Source organism: Paralichthys olivaceus, chromosome 9 (genome assembly GCF_024713975.1).
Source record: "Paralichthys olivaceus isolate ysfri-2021 chromosome 9, ASM2471397v2, whole genome shotgun sequence".
NCBI lineage: Eukaryota > Metazoa > Chordata > Actinopteri > Pleuronectiformes > Paralichthyidae > Paralichthys > Paralichthys olivaceus.
In genome coordinates, this window is record NC_091101.1 from 21,788,549 (window position 1) to 21,802,860 (window position 14,312).

Genomic DNA, 14,312 nt, shown 5'->3' on the forward strand with positions numbered 1-14,312 from the left:
GATTTTATGCACACATTCAATGAGTATTTTACATCTGACATCTGTTTCATCCAGACCAGCTGCAGTATTTTAATTCTTCTTAAACATTACCACATAACAAAAATTACATTTGAATATAAAAGTAGTTTAAGTTTTTATAAGTTGTATTCGGTAAGTAATTATATAATTAATATTCCACCACTGTGTGACCAACACATGTCACTCATGTCCAAAAACAGTCCAGTCGCAAAGCAGGCAATTATTTTTTATCTTCCAAGAATCAGCTGTTTTTTATTTCTTTTCTTTTCTGTGAACATTGAAATAACAAACAACTGATCACATTGCACCATTTCATTTACTGTGAGAAGTCATTATTAATTAATCAGATCAGATATTGGATTAGTGTACCAGTGTTTTTCGATGGCATGACTTGCATGCTGTTCTTTTTCTTGCCTTTCACCAAACATTAACTTGCAAGTTACTGACAATGGAGGAGGTTAACTACATATACGGAAGAGATGTTCCTATAAGCCTCAGATTATGTGTATCCAGGAGGAAACACCCACTCCTTACACAGACCAACATGTGTTGCGAATAATGATGAGCTTTGTCTGATGAAATCTCACCAATTGCACCTATACAACACTCTATAACCTGGCAATGAAACTTATTACACCTTATATTCTGCTCTCTGTGTTTGAATGCAGCACTTCAAGAATTTCATGAATGCGAATAAGCCCCTAAACATCCCTGCTGCAGATTTTTTTGACAATTCTCTTCACATGGATGTCTTGAAAACAGTGACCTGCTCTGACAGGGATAAACGTAGCGGTGCTGCACGCTGCTGCTGACAGCTGCTGTGCCAAGTTCTCCTGCAACCTCTCCTCATTAACTCAGCTCCGGTTGATGGTCATCTCAGAAAAACACTCCCCTGCAGCGTATTTTGCCAGTTACGTTATCATTAAAAATTATTATTAAACTAATACTCACGTTTTAAAACTTACGTTTGATATGGGGAAAGGGGTGGTAGTTAAATTACTTCACACTAGATATACAAACCTCCCGCCTCCGTGGGTTTCATGGAAATATGAAAATAGTAGCCCTATTTATTCATGAGGAAAATACACAGCTAACACTAGACCACACGCAGAGCCAGTAAGAAGATGTTGTAAAGAACGGCAACACTCAAATGCACATTTTTACGTTTATATTCCTCGAACTGCAGCTAAAGGTTAAATAGATCCTGTAAAACGATGCAACGGGTAACATGCGACCATTTTTATACTGTGGTAGAGATGGATGGATTCATGGAGAGGTAGGAGATAGATAGATAGACAGATGGATGGATGGGAGGGTAGGTGGTAGATAGAAAGATGGATGGATAGATAGATAGATAGATGGATAGATAGATATATAAGCAAAAGATGAAAGCCTCTTATGTTCACATCCAAGAAAGTGAAAGACATCTGAATTTCTCTTATTTTTCTCATATATATAATAATATCTTTTTCTTTTGTAGCTTTGATCCAAAGCTGAAGCCTCCCCACATGAAATAGCTTTTCTCAAACTATTGTCTGATCATAATACACTAAAGAATGTGGCTTTGGCTGATCACTGAGTCTGTCTGCCATCAGCACTTCATGCTGGGAGAAAATATACTCCACCACGGTTTTGGAAAGAGGTGATGTGGATCAAGAACATCAAAAAGTCTGCATTCGAGTCTGTGCATATGTTTCAGAGATCCTTGTTCTTGATTTTTCCATTTTGCATGACTGTTACATGTAAGTATTTCATTTCCCATGTCTAGAACTGATGGGAAATATAATTGCTCTTTTTGAAAAGTGTATTGTGATTCCCTTGGAGTGAAATCCTACATTCTTTGCCATAATATATCCCTTTGAGCATCGTGCTGGTAGGTACTGAAAAAGTGCTTCCTCCAGGAATAATCCAGAGTAATCGTCGGCTTAAATGTCTCCAAAAATCTTTTTAAAATTGTAATATATTTGCAATACATCTATGTGTTCTGACTACCACACAGACACTGTAAATGCGCTCACAGACAAAAAATAAAGGAATCTTTGGCTGTGTTTCCTAGTCTTCTATTCAGCTCAATCCACATGTAAGGAGCACTACCCACAGAAAAACCTACCGCTCTGAAAAATCTTTGTAAGCTGAATCACTTCCAGACAAGTGGGGCAGAGATTTGCTGCTGTGCACAATGGATGAAATACTCAGTGGGGGTTTTCGAATTGGATGTTCCTCGAGTACCAGAAATCGTGAATTATAAGAAGTACACAAAAATGCCTTTTCCCTTTGCCTTTCCATCTGCTTCCAAAATGTTTTGGTTGCATTTTTTGGCTTAACGTGTGTCGACATAGAATTCGGTGCATGTTCTTTGACTGGCTTTTGATATAAAGATTCATTGAAAGCTTCTTTATATTGGATGAAAAGATGTTCCTAACATATTCATAAGAAAGTCATGACATCATCTTCACAGTCAAACCCATTAAGTATTTGTATGGTATAATAAAATACTCAGCTAATTTTTATATGAAAAATATCTTTAGACGTCTGAAACACATGGACTTAATAAAAGCCTTTGAGTCACACTGGCAGATGAACTTTTGACCTTCTCTTCCTCGTGTGTTTGTGTATTTAGTTGTTAGTGCTTTTTAAATTACTGACAGGCAGTACGGGGTACACAGCTAAGGTAATTGTGAGAGGGCACATAAATGTCGGCTTTATCAAGCCAGCTTCAAATTATCATGCTGCAGGTACAGCGCTGGCTTTGTATTTACTTTTTCACCTCACAATGTCCTGTGCCTTGTTTACTCTGTTGAGCTCTCTGAAGCTTCCTGCCATCTTAATGAAAAAGAGGAAAAAAAGAAGCTTCAGTGGGCTGTCAGTCCGAAAGTCAAGTGACACTGTGGTTCACTGCTGAAAGGTCAAAGGATGTAAAACAGATTAAAGACCCAGTGTGTAAGATTTAGGTGAAAGGGAACTATTGGCAGAAATTTAGAATAATCCTCATGATGTTTTCACTAGTTCGTTTTATCTAAATTGTATGAATTGCAGTTTTCTTTACCCTAGAATTGGCCCTTTATATTTAAATACTTTATATTTACATCGAGGGGACCCTCTCTACGGAGGCTGACAGGTTTTTTACATTAGTCCAGACTGGATAAACTAAACACCTTTTGAGATTTTATGACAACTGAAGCTACCACAGCTTCTTTTTCATGTTTGGAAGGAGAGGGTGAGGTGAGGGCTGTTCAGCTGCAACATGCAACTTCAACACTAGATATCACTAAATCCTAAACCACAGACCTCCTCAGCATCTTTTAGTCTATTTGTTCTGTTATGTAGCTATTTTCGGTTAAAGCACGCTGACAAACCCAAGCAGCAGATAGATAACATTAAAATTAGAGAAGAACATCCAAGAGCTTAAGAACCAGGCAATGTTACTTTGTGTTTGTAAACCACAGACTGTCAATAAAGATGGACGACGTGCCTCAACTCCCTCTTGCGATCCAGGAAGGAAGCTAAAATATCGCGGATACAAAAGTCTCCTTCTTGCACATTATGAGTCAGAGTCTGTGCAGATATGATCAGGAAATGATCGACCAATCATGCGTCCGTCTCTTCGGCCAATCGTGACCTTTCATCCAATTTGTAAAGCATCAAATTACTATTTAAAACCAAGCTTACCAGGAAAATGAACACCTGAACAATCGTCAGTCTGATAAGAACCACATAAATGAAAGACACCATCGTGGTGTCATCGTTGAGTTTTTTGCTTGTTGTTTAATTTGCAAGTGGCCAAAATCTCTCCATGCAGGGTCAGCAGAACTCAGTTCTGAATTTCATGACATGGAAGACTTAATAAGATTTAGTATTCAGAGGCGTCCTAGTCCATTTTGTGTTTTTGAGTGGATGGATGTGAATTTGTGGTATTCACAGATATCTTGGGTAGATAAAGAGGCGCCTGTATCCTTTGTAGAACAAAACATTTTATTTAATGAGAAACTGCTGCTTCTCTTTGTTGTACTTCGGTAGCTGTTACTTTGTTTTGTTTTGAAACAACTACATCTCTGAGAGTAATTTACAGAAGCTTTTGAAATGGCTGATGCATTTCCCAGAACCAGGCATGCTACTCGGAAGTGAAAAGTGCAGCCAAATATCTAACATGTTTGGAGCTGCATATTCAAATCATAGAGGGATTTGACAAGCGGAACATTGGCATTTAAATTAGGGAGCTCTCCAAATTGTGGCACCAAGATGTCTGAAACAGCAAGTCATAGTTGTCCTCCAAGCTAAGTGCAGTCATTGGATTAGTCCGGCCCCTGTTTGGCTCCAGCAGCAACATCTCTGACCTCAAAGGATATTGTGTTACCAAGTTCTGATCCATACATAGGAATCTGACTCATTTGAAAGCCTGGTAAGAAATGGACATTGCGAAAATTACTACCTCAAATATCTGAAAGGCCATTTCCATTGTGGGTCAGACCAACGACATTAAATGTATGTGTGATTGTACTTTGGGCATCAAATACAATCTCCATCTCAGACAGAAAGCGCATGAAACAGTTTATAAGATGCATATTTAGCAATCCAGGAATCAGGCCTAATTGCACATATTAGCTCAAACACATGCAACCACCTTCAGGGAAAGACAGTAAATATTTAGTTGTGGAAATATCAGAGTAAAACTCTGTAATCTAATTTGCATAGTCCCCTGGGAGAGCTACCACAGTGTATGTGTTTTTAAAAGTCCTTTAAATAACCAGTCTTCATGAAAACCCATACTCTACATGCCCTGCAGCTGAGGCTGTCTGCCAATGGAGGTTTTCATAATGACACATTAAGAGCTGACAGAACAGATCATTGAGGAGTTGTGCATGTAATAGTTTCTTTCAGCAAGCGATGACATGAAATATGACTCCTGATACATAGAGTAGTAATATCTACAAACCGGCCAATCATCCCAACCCACCCCTGTGTTCTAAGACTGACATTTCAAACTTCTTTCTGTTTTTTTCCGGCACATGATTTGATATTCATGGTTCCAAGCTGATGAAGGCTAATGACTTTTAAGTGGTTTAAGTGAAATCTCTCGACTATTGAAATATTGGAATCATCAGCATTTTTTTTCATTTTGAGAATTTTAATGTGGGCAAACTTAATTTCATCTCAAAGCATATAGACTAGTGGAGCTGAACCCTTTTTCCTGTAAAGGGCCGTTCCCGTCTTTATCACATCCTTCAAGGTCCATACCTAATTACTAAAGACATATTTCAATCATGAGAGAAATGAAAGAGAATAAGTAGATTAGAATGACCTAGACCCCAACTGGAAGTAAAACTCAAATAGAATCAGTGATTTGGATACAAAAGAGGAATCCACCTGGAGCCTGGACGCTGGTGTTGGTGAGGACAGCTGGAGCACAACATTGGGACGTCTCATGAAGGCCTCTGGTCGGACAGATTGAGGGGAAATGACCGGGTATCTGGGGTTAAGGTTGTGCAGGGGTGGAGGTGGGTCACTCATTGATTACTGTACTGAACTGACAGCTGAGTGACAGAAGGGAGAGAGAACATTTTAAACTCCTCAAGATGTAGAACATACTGTAGAGAACGAGTACAGGGAGGTTGTTGTACCTACATAACTTTGAGCTAGTTGTTACTTCGCAGATCAATGATTTCGTATTGTAGGTCGTCAGCAAAGTCAACATCCAACAGAATAGCAAATATGATCAGCTTCTTTCGTTTACTTTTCATGAGTCTCACCACACACACACACACACACACACACACACACACACACACACACACACACACACACACACACACACACACACACACACACACACACACACACACACAAACAACAGCTAAGAGTTGTGAAGAATCAGGGCAAAGGCAAGTTTGGCTCATTGTACTGTAACCTGACTGGGTGCTCTGCCAAGTACTTTAAATTCTAAAAGAAAACTATCTGACGCACAGTTCTGTTTACCTACTTACCTACATTTTGTTTGTATTTTATTTTCTTACTTTCCTTTTTCTCACTTGACTGCGTACCTGAAACTTGCACAAACAGTAGAAGACCTTAACACCTGATGTAGCCTGTATTTCCTTTATGCTTACTGCTGTGTTTCCAAGGGCATTTGATATTTTTAAATATGCTATAACAAAAAATACTGTGAGTGCTCATTCTCTGATTGATTTAACTTTAACTTGAATTACCTTCTGTTTCTTTCAACCCAAATGATTCTTGTGTGAAGAAGAAAAGAAGAAAAAGGGCTAATTTGTTATACAGATTCATTATATTCATTACATGCAAACATCATTAATCACTGAGGAGGAAAATTAGGCATTTTGTCAGCACTATAATAAGCTTTGTAAACCACATTAAAGAAACAAGTATAGTGAAAAAATAGAAATCAAAGCGTAATTTATATATAACAGAGACTCTATGAAAAATATGAATCTAATTCAGGGCTTATTGGTGTTTATTGACTCGGCTCAAAAGCCTCTGAGTGACTTTTCTTTAATCACATCTGATGTTGTATGGAAATGTGACACGGTCAACGTCTCACACACTGACAATTGTTCATTATTTCACACACTATATTTTAAACTTGGCCAGATTTAGGAGACCTGTTACCTCAGTTTAACATTTTCATTAATGCTCTGGTTCAACAGCAGCTGGATTTCCGCGCATCACCTCCTCTGCAGTAAATCAGTTTGCCATTACGAACGGAGCCACTGCTGACAAGTCATCAAATCACCCGGGCCACAGCAACCAGCAGGTGACAGCCCCAACAAGTGAGGACGGAGAGGATTTAAATGGGTCTTTGCAAAAATGTCAGTTTCCACACATCGCTGAACAATCTCTTCACCCAAGACCCCGACTAACATGCCACAACCTCCTAGATCTGGCACAGGAGGCTCTGAACAGGTCAAGCTACAGGAGGAGACTTCCAGTTGTACTGAGCAAGCTGTGAATTGACAGTCAATTATGTTTGGGAGAGAACCGAAGACAAACAAGATCCATTTACAGCATGTTCCAGGAAGTGACATTTAACTGTGAAGGGAGAAGAAAAACAACAAGTACAGTGTCTGTGCTTCTGAACCGTTTCACAGTGGGGGTTTAATGTTGGCTCTTTTTGATTTTAAGGTCTATTAGGTTATATGTTTTGTCTATATTCCATAATAGGTTTGTCAAATAGGTTTGTCATTATTAAACATCCCATATTTCTTTATATACTACTACTTCTTTTCTTTGGTGAAGATCAGGTTGGATTGTTTGACACAAGTTCAGGTTGAGATACAAATTTTGAAATGGTGTGTGGGTTCTGGCTGATTATCTTTTACGCTGCACTCAAGTCTGGTTCGTATCACGTTCGTGTCAGGCTCCGTTCATTTGGGTTCAAACAGAAAGTTGCACCCAAGCTCTCTATTGTTTACACAAAGGGCAGGGATGTGACAACAGGGATCAGAGTTTGCATCCCACTTGTTGCTGCATTCTGGCTTTTAATGGATTAATAAATAAAACATCTGCGTTAGGAAGAAGCTGATGAAAACAAAGTTAAAAATAAAAACTTCTTCACTTCTCAAATTTCACACCTTTCAGCAGTTGTCTTGGAAACACTTTCATAAATTGCAGCCGACACTTCAGAGCGACCAAATATAACATCGTCAGATTTATCTTCCGTACTGAGCTCCAGTTACTTTCAAATTGTCTTTTAGATAAAATTAAGAGATGTCACGTTTTCACTGCTCACATCAGCTTTATAACGTGAGGTCGGCCTGTTTTCATATGATTAATATTTATCAAGACATTTCTGAAGGTTATTACACACTGGATGTTTTTCATTGTGCCTCTCTACTCAAATATCGTCCTAATTTTATTCCACTTATCCTCAATACCCCAACAATATGCACGGCACTATTCTTTCTGATTGAATCATTACGTTTTAATTTTAAAGATTTAATTACATCTGCAATGCAAAGCAACATCGAGTGTAATGTTGTTTGCTGTGCTTCTGGTGAAATATTGCACAGGGAACGTCTTTTATTTAGCAGCTTCTCTTTGTTATGGGGATTCTGCGTCTCACAGCTGGGTATCATTGATTTGCATGGTGAGAGATAGAGAATGAAACCACCTAATTCTCCCGTTATCAGCATTTCTCGGTCACTCAATCAAGCCTTATCGTAGCGTGCTGCTGGTCGTGTAATGACAGTAATAAATTCTAAAAAACATGCACCGCTGGAGAAGGTCTGTTTCAGTTTCCAAAGTTTCAATAGGGACATTATATTACTTAAGACAAACAGAATAAAGGTGTTTTAGAAAACAACACATCTCACTCTTATTTAAATATTCTTTAACCCAAGCATTTGAGCATTTGAAGTCATATAAGTCAAAATTATTCGAGAGTAAAAACAAAGATGAAGTCTTGATTAACCTCTTGAGCTTGCTATAGATGAAAAGAGCCAAATCAGCAGCTGCAGCCGAGCAGAGGCTGCTGATTTAATGCACCACCCGATGACCACTTCCCAAATCAAACACACCTGCTGCCATGTTACGCAACCAAAAGGTTATTACTGGGTCTGGCTAACGCTAAATGCTAAAATATTGATTGTGAATCCTTCCGGTGGATCCAGAGCAGATAGTGGAGGACTCTGTTGTGTGTTCAGACAGTTGTGTGCAACAAATGACTGATTGTAGTAAGTTAGTGTAAAGAGGATTGTATCGACCGTCTCTGGGTTCCTTAGTAACATAGCACTTTGTTGTCATTTGTCCTCCGGATTTTTCTGCTGCTTTAGTTTGCTGTTATTCTATAAGTGTCAAGATGCTTTATTCATGCAGCTTAATATTACTTCTGTATAAAGTCACTGGACAACAATTATCAGTTATCAGTTGTATGCACAAATCAATTTATCAGACTTTTTTTGTAAAGCACTCTTCATACAAACGATGTAACACAATGGAAGTGGGACAGGAATTCATTGGCTCATCACTTGATCATAGGAGGATTGTAGATCATGTGCTGTGACTCAAGTATACTACTATTACTGGCAATGCCTCCATCATTACAACTTTTATTACTGCTCCTTCACCTCTGTTTGATATTTTCTTTTGTATAAATCCTTTAAACATTGGTACACCTCTCCTAGACGCTGTCTTTTCTCATCAATGTTATGAATATTGTTATTTTGTTGATGTGCTCTGCTACACGCGATGTATCATCACTCCCGCTGTGGATTAAAGGCAGCGGATGTCGCACCTTGTTGAGCCATATTAGACAAATTGTGTTTTGTTCATATGGGCTATACAAATCATGTAAAAGCATTGTTCCATCTTCAAGGACCCTAAACTGTTCTTTAATTCAGTGGATCTATCATATTACCATTACTATCAACATGCACCTTTTCGCTTTGTATTTAATATTAGAATATAAGTATTAGTCATTTTTAAATATTTTACTTTTACTTGAGTACATTTCCTCTCATGTAATATTTACTAGAGTGCAGATCTCCAGTTCCCCTGCTGTCATCCACTGTAGTGTTGAACAACCCAGCAGCTTTGATTTTACTGCCATGTCCAGGGACACCTCGTGGCACCTGGTTAACAAAGAGCAATATATTGTTTCCCTGCCAGGTTTTAACAAGACTTGGGATTTGAACCAGCGACCTCAAAATCAAAAAGCTAGTATCTGAGTCTGCTGCTCTACAAGTTTAGTCTCGATCTTTCCCCTTTTTATTTGTGTTCTCATCACTTTCTCATGAGAAAGTGGAGGATCAAACATTACGAGGCCACTGGGTAAAGTCAAGAGTCACTGTGAAGTCAGCTAAAAACACATTTCATCCATTATTCTGTGGAGCTGAGTGTCTTCTCTCACTACTAATCAGCTCATGGACAGAAACATGCTCAGTTTTCAAAGTTAAGTGGTGAGTTGCCATTTAAAATGTACCAGATCTGAATAAAACACTGATGTTGCAGAGAAGGATTGACAACTACTGTGAAAAATATGCTCCTGTCCAAATCAGTTAGTTAGTGAAAGTCAAAGCAAACAGCAAACCTCATAAATGATACTAATAAAGACAAAGCACACTTTAAGACAAACCATAAAACAGTTCAAATGGGAAAATTTGTCATAAAGCATAGATTCATCCTGTCCACAACTTTTTTGAGAAATATGAAAATCAGCAAATAAGTAACAAAAACAAAATGATAATTAGAAAGAAAATGTCCCCATGTATCAAGGAATCAAGGCTCTCGTCCACAGTCTGGTCAACATTTTGCTTGTCCAAGGGGACAATGTTTTTGTTTCTTACTGTGGAATGGGTCCATTGGTGCTCCTGGTGGCCGATGACAGACAAACAAACAAAAACCTCCTCCTTGGTCAGCAACCCCACGAGACATTTTCCATTTCTAGCTGTGAATGATGGGAAAACCCTGCAGGGACAGTTCAGCGTAAAGGTGTTGCAGACACACACGAGGCAGCTGGTGAGGCAGCCAATCACTGACATCTTGTTGTAACATTCACTTTTAATTTCACTGGTGAATATTCTTCTAACCTACATCCCCTCAGGTCAACGCATTGATGATAGAAGCCTTGTACTCATCCATCACAGAGACATGTACACTGTGTCTAAGATTCCGCTGCCAGGACCGAGAGGAGTCCTCACACGGCCTGTGATCAGTAGCTGGTCGTCGCTGGTGCATTCATTTTGTATATTTCATAAGAGGAGAGATTGCCCTGCTTAACAGCTGCTTGCTCAAGATGATGTTATGTACACAAAATTCAATTACAGTAACTCACCAACATTAACTGCATCGCCAGGCTGTGTGTGACTCAAGACGAAAAAACTTGGGCCACTTGCTGTCGATTTGGAAATCGCCGGAGAAGGAGCTCGAGATTCAAATGAGTGGTGTAAGGTTTGCACAATCCCATAAGGAAACTCTGGTTATGATTTCTTTATTATATTCATCTGGTGGTCCGGTGGCCTTGTATTAAATCCGTAAAATCCTCTGGCCTTTGCAGATGGAGAATGGGAAGTACCAAAGTGATTAGAAGATAAAAAAGGGATTGCATTGGACATAAATTGGACTTTGGACTATGACGTTTCTATTATTCAAACAGTTGTATTCAGACTGGAGGAAGCTCTTTGAAACACTGGCGTGAAACCCAGCAGCTGCAAATGGTTTTCAGTCTGGCAGGAAAGACATAATTAATGACGCCCATCTAATGACTATTAGCTAAATGTGGCCCAGAGAAGAGGGACAAAATGATGATTTTAATGAAAATCATCAAATTGAACCATTCATGGGACAATTATCTGCACATTTGTTTAAAGCATTTGATTGAGTGCTGGTGCAGCCAGATATTGGTTAGCTTAGGACTGAATAGAGAGCTGGGAAACTAAGGACTTTTGAAACTTTAAGGGCACAAATCCACTTTGAAAACAATGGTCAGCATGATGAGCACTTGCTTTTCAACAGAGTCAAAGAGGCTTTGCAGGGCCACTCATGAGGAATGAGTGTATTGTCTTTTGTGTATGTTTTGGTTATTTATTTATTTTCAAAGTGTGGATTGAGTGTTTGCACTAAATGCAAGTGGCCTGTCACTCTAAATGTCTGATTGGCATCATTTGGTAGAAAAGTGCTGCTGTTGCCTCAAACTCTGTACTGATTCTGAACACTGACAAACACGTCGATTCAGGCTGCATGGTGCATTTGAGTAGTCTAGAGAAAGTTGCACTCTGTCAGTCACTTATTGTTGAAGCTGCCACTTTAGATGTTATACATTCCCTGTTCTGCATAACAGCAAACTTTATGTGGTTTGTTTTCAACCACACGAGCAGTCGAGGATGACAGTCTGTGTGTTGGTCCGTCTGTCTCCACAACTTATTCACACATTTATGATCCAGCAAAGTATAAAGCAATTCTGATGATCCTCTGACTTTTCCCATTGCACCAACATATAATGGAGATTTGTGATTTTGGGTGAAATACCTTTTTAAAATCAAATGGATTGCCAAGAAATGTAGCACACATTTTTGAATTTCCTTTATGGAGGATCATTAAAGGAAAATCTTACCTTATCTCCTTTAATCGTATCTATCTCGGCTATTTGCTGAACTTTTTTAAAAATGATATACATGTCCCCACTGATGAGACCACTCAACAATCTTTCTGTTAAGATTCAATTTCATCCAATAAGCTGGTTTATTGTTAATTTGTTTACTTGTGGGAAGTAACAGGAAACAGGAGGGATATGCTTTAGACTTGACATATATACTTCCTCAAAACAGAGATAAAAAAACAGTTACACAGTCGCGGTTAAACCTTCAAGCCCATTAACATTCACCATTGAACACCATCAGACCCCCACTGAAACCTCACTTTGCTGTCGTCATACAGTGATTCTAAAAATAACAAACATTAGTCAGTGATCGTGGCCGTTCTGCTCGGCAGGATGATTTTTTATTTTCTTTTATCCTCATTCCTCTTGTTTAATGTTAAATCCAAAGCTGTTTTAAGCAGAGTGAAGCTTTTTGGATTTGCAGATGTTTCGCACATCCCCTTGCATTATGCGGAGGGGAGCCGCGGCAGAGGCAACAGCAAACAACGACTCCCCTGCTCCCCTGCTTGTGAACAAAAGGCGACAAGCAGGCAGAGATTTATGAGGTACAATCACATTTATCTGCGACAACTGGGACAGGGCTAGTGTAAGCAGACTCGGAGCTGCCTCTGAGGGACTGAGAGCCGGATGTAAAGACACAGGAAGTGATATGAGAGGGGGGGGGGCACAGTAATATGATGCAGTAGGCAGTGTGCAAATGAGTCTTGGTGGGGGGGGGGGGTTAAATGGTACAAGTCAAGTGCTGAGTTCTTTGTTTTCCAGTTGCTCAGTAGCCTGTAGGGAAATAGGGTGACTAGTCAAAATTTGCAGCCTGTGCCAACCCCCCCGTCCTACTTGTTTGTCCCAGATCTGCTGATGCAGTCCTCTCCCTCATTTTTATTTTTTTCATTCTCCAGCTGTGGGCATTTATTATTCAAACCATTCATTTTGAATTCACCCTCTTTCGTGTTTTGCATAAGGATTAGTAATGCAGCACTTGGTTTTTTGGGGGGGGGGTTTTCCTAAGCGATATCCAAATATTTGAGAAACATCAAGTACGATCCAAGGTGGAATTAGTTTCTCTCTCTCTTTCTCTCTCTCTTTCCATTTGGCTGGACAGCTTCCCAGTTCACTCCTTCTTACAGGGTTTGGATAAGATCACTCAACACTCGTCTCAGTCGGCTCACTGCTGAGTGGATCTTATCCTGTCTGAGGATGTGAGAGCTACTCCCAGAGGGAAAACAAATGCAAAGCCAGCTGCATCCATGCTTCATCACATGGGGTCGTTTCTCCATCAATGATTTCGTACTTTTGCACCAAAGTGTTTTTCTTAAAGCTGAATCATTTCTTTCTCAAAGCTGCTCCACGACCTGGACCACTATCAGCAATTTAAGGTTACTGCTGTCCGCGTCCAATTCAGTTTCACGTGTATAGTGCCAGATCACAACATGTATTATTTCAAAGCACTTTATGTTGTGAGGTCAAAACAACTCACTTTTCTTTGGGAGAAACCTTGAGCAGAACTGGATGCAGTGGTCATCTGATGTGGTTAGGGTGAGAGGAAAGAAATGGGGAAGGGTGGAAAGGGGGGAGAGAAGAGAGAGACCAGGAACCGGTGTGTAAATGTTTACCTGGTTTTCCTGGCAGCACCACTTAGGAGTAAATAAAAGTGGAATAAGGATGATACATTATCCGTGGTGTCAGATCTGTATCCTGCAGCTCTGGAGTCAGAGATACCTGCATACGTAGCTCAGTACGTCAGAAAATGCACATCACCGTGCCTGAGCAGAAACGTGATGGTCAGATCCTAATTAATAAAAGGTTCTATGCTGTTTATGACCAGCTCCGCACAACAAAGTGTTTTGTTGACAGTGTTCTCGTCTGTTCACCTCATGGAGCTTCATAGACACTAGACCGAGCACAACACAAGGCCAACAGGGTTCTGAAGTGAGGCACGGAAGTTTATTACCAATCTTATCTGAAAATGTTTCAAATGATGCGATTAGACTCACTGAGGACCCTGACGTTTGTGTGGAGCGCCCCACTGGTTGATTTCTCATCCTCTCATGGATTAATTTCCCTCCCACGAAAAAACAGCATCACACACTGTTCAGATATCCTAAGAGGCATTATGCAACAATTGCACTCGACGAGATGAAATATCAACCTGATAAATAGTCAATATCACGAGCCCTGGTGAAAGAGA